This window comes from Antechinus flavipes, chromosome 5 (assembly GCF_016432865.1).
Source record: "Antechinus flavipes isolate AdamAnt ecotype Samford, QLD, Australia chromosome 5, AdamAnt_v2, whole genome shotgun sequence".
NCBI classification, from domain to species: Eukaryota; Metazoa; Chordata; class Mammalia; order Dasyuromorphia; family Dasyuridae; genus Antechinus; species Antechinus flavipes.
Genome location: NC_067402.1, coordinates 59,623,375 through 59,630,563, shown reverse-complemented (window position 1 = coordinate 59,630,563; position 7,189 = coordinate 59,623,375).

Genomic DNA, 7,189 nt, shown 5'->3' with positions numbered 1-7,189 from the left:
CTCTGTATTCATCATGCTGGTCATTCCTTACAGAACAATAATATTCCATAACCTTCATATACCACAATTTACCCAGCCATTCTCCAATTGATGGGCATCCATTCAATTTCCAGTTTCTAGCCACTATAAACAGGGTTGTCACAGACATTTTGGCACATACAGGTCCCTTTCCCTTCTTGAGTATGTCTTTGGGATATAAGCCCAGAAGTAACACTGCTGGTTCAAAGGTATGCACAGTTTGATAACTTTTTGGGCATAATTCCAGATTGCTCTCCAGAATGGTTGGATTCGTTCACAACTCCACCAACAATGCATCAGTGTCCCCGTTTTCCCGCATCCCCTCCAACATTCATCATTATTTTTTCCTGTCATCTTAGCCAATCTGACAGGTGTGTAGTGGTATCTCAGAGTTGCCTTAATTTGCATTTCTCTGATCAATAATGATTTGGAACACTCTTTCATATGAGTGGTAATAGTTTCAATTTCATCACCTGAAAATTGTCTGTTCATATCCTTTGACCATTTATCAATTGGAGAATGGCTTGATTTCTTATAAATTTGAGTCAGTTCTCTATATATTTTGGAAATGAGGCCTTTATCAGAACCTTTAACTGTGAAGATGTTTTCCCAGTTTATTGCTTCCCTTCTAATCTTGTTTGCATTAATTTTGTTTGTACAAAGGCTTTTTAATTTGATATAATCAAAATTTTCTACTTTGTGATCAGTAATGGTCTCTAGTTCTTCTAATACACTTTTAGTCAATATCATTATTTATTCATTGATCCATTCATGTATGTATATATATATATATATATGTATATATATATACACAGATGTATACATGTGTATATTTATTTATATGACTGTAAATGTGTAAGTATATGCGATCAGAGTTGAGTGTCTTGCCCAGGATTAATACGTGTTTAAGGTCCAATTTGAAATCTGGTCTCCCTGACTCCAGGACCAGTGCTCCATCCTCTGCATAATCTAGCTACCCCCACATATATTTTTGGTACTTCTTGATTTCATTCTGCATCATCTCATATAAATCTTTCCACATTTCTTGCTATGTTTCATGTTTACCATTTTAAACAGCACTACAATATTCTATTCCATGTGCCACAATTTGGACATTCTCCATTTGTTGAACAAAGAGGCCATCTCTGTCTTATTAAAAAGAGCACATTGAATATAACTGAATTCTTTTTGATGACTTGGGAACATTTTGAACATCAATTACAGTGCTGTAAATACAGGTCTTGTAGCTGATTGAGGCCTTGGGTTTTTTCAACCCTACAATAACTGACTCAGAAACTAAAGTGCTTTTTGAATTTTTTTCAAAGTTCTTTTGGCTATTTTTCCTCTTCTCTCTCTTCTCTCTCTCTCTCTCTCTCTCTCTCTCTCTCTCTCTCTCTCTCTCTCTCTCTTCTCTTCTCTCTCTCTCTCTCCTCTCCTCTCTCTCTCTCTCCTCTCTCTCTCTTCTCTTCTGTCTTATCTTCTCTCTCTCTCTCTCTCTCTCTCTCTCTCTCTCTCTCTCTCTCTCCCCCTCCCTCCCTCTCCTCTCCTCTCTCTCTCTTCTCTTCTGTCTTATCCTCTCTCTCTCTCTCTCTCTCTCTCTCTCTCTCTCTCTTCTCTCTCTCCCTCTCCTCTCCTCTCCTCTCTGTCTTCTCTCTTTCTCTCTCTGTCTTGTCTTCTCTCTCTCTCTCTCTGTCGTCTCTTCTCTCCCTCTCCTCTCCTCTTCTCTCTGTCTTCTCTCTTTCTCTCTCTCTCTGTCTTGTCTTCTCTCTCTCTCTCTCTTGTCTTCTCTCTCTCTTTCTCTTCTCTCTCTATCTCTGTCTCTGTCTCTGTCTCTGTCTCTCTCACTTTGGTCAGCAAAATGGTATGCTTTTGAAAAACTTTCTGATTCTTAGTCTTTTGATTTGTTAAGTGGAATAATGATGCTTGCACAACTTACAGTATTTATTTAGAAGATCAAATGAGACATTTGTAAAAATGTCATTTAAGGCCAAAAATGCTATATGTTATTTGTTATCATTAGCCACTAGGTGGCACTGATGGCCATTTGCTTGAGGGTCCCACACCAGCTTAAGTTCAAACAAGTTAACCAACTTTGAAGTGCTATACAAAGATCACTCTCATTATTATTTGCACATTCATTAAGTGCTCTGACTCTCTACCATTAGCTCTCCCTCTCACTGTAGGAAGTTACTATCTCTTTTAGGGGTGAGTGGGTTCATGCATCCAAGCAAGCACCCACTGGCAAACCCCATCTCTTTTGCCAATCACAAGCCCTTGAGGTTCCCCATGGAACTTGCTGTACCCCAAGGGACATGTGAGAATCTTGCTCTTATTAATCATTTCTTAATTCCTAAATAAAAAAAAGTTTGATTAAAAAGGAGACAGTGAATTATAATAAACAAAAAACCCTCCTGAAGTATTTAAATCTAAATTTAAATTTAAATTCTCCTAGACCCTGGAAATCCTCTCATTTAAAGGACTGAGCTAGGCCTGGGCGTTCTTAGCAATGTACAAATTTAAATCCTCCCTTGAACAAGCAAGTGGGTGAAACAAAGCAGTTCCCACAAGGCCTGTGACTCATACTTCCCCCAGAATTGGTCATTAGGTGCAACCCAGAAGTCGAGGTCTTGGCTCACTGATGGCACAGGGGAATGGCATGTGGGAACCAAGGTGAACTGGAACTCAGGAGGGCTGCTGGCTTGTCTGGTGGCTGCCAGGAATGCACTGAGCTCATCTGGTACAGAGATCAGGGCCAGTGGAAGAGTGGAAGGGCCGCCATTGCCCTTGCTTCCCCTACCCTCGCTGATGCTTCTTTTCTCACCTCACTCCTCCATTCCTGTGAGCCTGCACTTGGGGAGAGCACAGAGTGAGAGGGGTACAACTGTTATTCAGTGCATTTGCTTTGAGACCTCTTCATTCCAACTTGTTCCAATGGGCATAAAACCCCACAAGTCAAATTTATTAAGATATTGTAGAATGCAGACATCAATTAATTGCACCTGAGCAGAGGATTGAGTGTTTCTCCTTGGAGAGAAACTTTCAAGTGTAGACTTTTTTAGCTATTTTTTTCTTTCTAAAGTGCTCCACATAGCTTAACATCTGAATTCCAGGTTTTTTAGGTCATATTCTGCATAGATCCTTGGCTGCTGTCCCACCAACAGACATTACTTACTATACAAGATGTTAATAAATGCCTTCTACTTTAAAGATGTTTCCTGGGCTTGTGCCTAAGCTAACATTGAGGAGGGAGTATAATAATAAGTCCTTTAATTAAGTTCTGTTGGTTGCCTGGAATAAATAAGTGGGTAATGATCACTTTACTCACTACTTGAAATGCAATTTGCTGTAGCTGATGAAAAAGAACAATAATGTCCCCATTCATTTGTCAGTTTTCTGCTATTTGTAACACACACACACACACACATATTTTTGCCTATTTGAAAATGGTTTTAAGATTAATAGTGAGGGAGATTTTAACTTCAAAAATCAAAAATTACCTGACCTTGCCCTAATGGTACTGGTTCCCCAAGGGATGCTGGAATTCTATGTGTAGCGGGTTTGTTTTTAGTGTAACATCAATAAGTAAATAAAAAGTACTTGATAACAAGAAGACAATAAATTATGATTTAAAAAACCCTAAAAAGCCATTGTAAGTCCATCATTCTCCTAGACACTGGAAAATCTCCCATTTAAAGTACTGAGCTGGACCTGGAAGTTCTTGGTAATGTAGAAATATAAGTCCTCCCTTTGACAAGCTAAGGGGTGGAAACAATATAGTTCACATGGGAAACATGGAAAGACTTATATGAGATGGTACAGAATAAAATCTGAAGCACCAGAAGAATACATAAAAGGATAAATCAATCAAATAACCTTTTTTGATTAAAATAATAAGAAAAAAATTCTTAGTGCTTTTAAAGCTTGAAACAGACAAGGTTTTTGGACTACTCTGTAAAATAATGAGCAGTGCCTGAGTCCTACATCAAACCTGACTCCTGTTTAAGAAGCAAGGGCCAGAATCCCTTGTGAAACTTAGTTTGTTCCGTCCACCTCTTGCCAGGTGGCAAACCTTCACAGCCGTACGTTTTAGGAAGGTGAGGGCGTTCTCTTCATTACAGCACGAACAATGATCTCATTCTGGATAGTCTTCATAAAGGATTTAGTGACATTTATGTAATGCAGGCATTTATACCTCCCTGGTTTCTGAGCCTCGCTATTTCCATCCCAAACCCCTTATTTTGAGAAAATTGGCATATGGATGGAGCATGACATAACACAGATTCACGTAACTCAGCCAACCCCACATAACCAAAGATTATAGTTGGAGATAAAAGAAAAACAAATACTTTTCATGTAATAACTATCCTGAAGGAATTTAAATGGTAAACCTAGTCTGAATTCACAGGGCTTTTATTAGGCCATAGAACTGATCATACCCAAATAAAATATTTAAATTATGGGTTTTTAGAGTCAGCACTTAACTTTTAATCAAATCCTCATGCTACTTAATTTCTTTCTATTAATAATCATAATATGATATTCCCATGCAAGTATGCATAATACATCATGGAGAGTTGCTTCAGAGAAGCAAATGTAAGTTTTAAAAAACTAATTTCTGTTGGTTTGAAATATAAAAAATAATGGCCATTGGTGCTCCTGAGATTTTAATCATTTAAAGAATTACATACTTATAAGGTTGTTCCTTAATGGTGTGGGTCACTGACTTTAATGTTAGCTTAAATGCAGTTGAATTTAATAACAACACTTGCTCTTTCAGTCACAACTATGTCCATTTTTTTTTTTTTGGGGGGGGGGGAGTTGGGCTTTTTTTTTTTTTTAAAGTTCACCAATTTGTTGCATGTTATATTTATTCCAGGGCAGCTAGATGGCACCATAGTGCACAGAGTGCTGGACCTAGAATTAAGTCATTTTCATGAGTTCAAATCTAGACTCTGACACTTACTAGCTGTGGGACTCTGGGCAAGTCACTTAACCCTTTTTGCCTCAATTTCCTTATCTGTAAAATGAGCCAGAGAAAGGAATGACAAACCACTCCATTATCTCTGCCAAGAAAACTCCAAAGGGGGTCACCAAGAGTCAAACATGACTGAAACAACCGAAGAAGTGAGATGTCAACTTACTTGGTCATGATGGTCCAGATTATATTTCTACATTACCAAGAACTTCCAGGTCCAGCTCAGTACTTTAACAAACATGGAAATTGGACTTCTAGGAATACTTTTAGAGATCCTGGGGTCTAAAACTGCACAGGACTTTCAAGAAGATCCTTGATCAACCAAATCTTAAAGACCTACTATGTGTCCAAAAAATTTTTTTATAAATAAATGAAGAAACCAAGACCCATCAAGATTGAGTGGCTTGCCCTAGCTGTAGGTATAAACAGTACCTATACATGAACCCAACTTCTGATATTCAGAGATCAGCTTCCTGACACCTTAGTGCTGTGTGCTTTTTCTAAAAAAATACTGAAACTAGGCTTGGTTTTATCCCAATCCAAAAAAGTAGATACTTATATCTAATCTCTTTGAAGTGTTACAATGTAATTAAAAAGTATTGTCTAGAGTTTATATTTGTGTTTATGCAACTCTACTGTCATAATCAATCAACAGAGCTCTCTGAATTATTGACCCAATGCCTCATGGAATGGACTGGGAAAATTACCTCTCAGGTTTTATACCATTAATTTATAATACAAAACAAAATGGGCAAGAGTGCTGAGTCTGGAGTCAGGAATATTCCTCTTCCTGATTTTAAATCTAGCTTCAGATAATACTAACTAGCTGTGACCCTAGACAAGTCATTTCACAATGACTTCACTTCAATTTCCTTACCCATAAAATGAGCTGGAAAAAAAATGGCAAGGCAGTCCAAGATCTCTGATAAGAAAACTGCAATACAAAGATAGGATATCATAATTTAGTTCCAGGCCATCACAAGCTAACATTTTATAAATTAACTTGGCATTTTATAAAGTATTTCAAAAAATAATTTTAGTTTACTTCTGGTGATCAAAAGACACATAAGATAACAAAAAGATAGTTTAACAATTTAGTTCCCCTAAGAGAGAAAGCCTTCTATACATACAGTTGAAGAAGGATTTATAAGTGCTTAGTGTGCATATATATATCTATGAAAATTAAGAATTTTCATGAGGAAAACCATTTTTCTTTCAATTTTACTGATGACAACTAATTGTTTCAGTTTAACTTCTGGTTTTCATCTTTAGTCTTAATGCAAAGGATGGCTAATATGTTAGTAAGAGTTATAGTAGCACTTTTATTTATGCATTAGTATTTTTCTAGGGAACTTCCAATTTATACATTTATATAATTAGGATCATTAGCCCTTGGAAGTGACTTCAGAAGTAAGCTAATCCAACCCTCTCATTCTACAAATGGAAAAAAAAAGGAGACCTAGAGAGTTACAGTCCAAGATTACTCAAAGAGAAACTGATAGAATTGGGACAGTAAACTCCAAAGCCAGTGCTTTTATTGATCACTGAATAAGGAAGGAAGAGGAGGAGAAGGAGCTTATTTTCCTCCATAATATAAACAAGATGTAGAAATTTTAAGATTGCGTATACTTTGTGTACAATGTTAGTTTTCTAAAATCTATTTGCTACAAGGAAAGTTTGGAAGAAGGAAGAGTAAAGGGAGTGAGGATGTATAGAGAAGTAACTTTGATATAAAAAATAAATGGCCTCAATAACTATTTTAAAAAACTTTTTAAAAAGGGCAGCTAACAATTGCCATTTAGTGAATGATAAATAATGAATATATAAGTTTATTCTCAAATAAAGTTATCTGTAGATTCCATGGCTTAAACACATCTATATGCTTCATAAATTCTACTTTCCTGAGACTTAATGGCATGAAAATATGTCCTGCTGATCAAAATGCCCTTTTCCTAAGCTCCATCCCAAATTCAGCCTCCCTTCTTAGAAATATTCTCATTTCCAAGAGCAAAACCGAGCTCTTTTCTTTAACATTCAAAATCCCTATATATAGGGCTTTTATATACATGTTTATACACACACATACATATATATGTACAACTAAGCTGCAGAGATGATAGAATCAAGCATTACTCCCATATCTTTGTGACGTTCTGTTACACAGATGTTAAATCTGATCAATCATTACACAGAAAA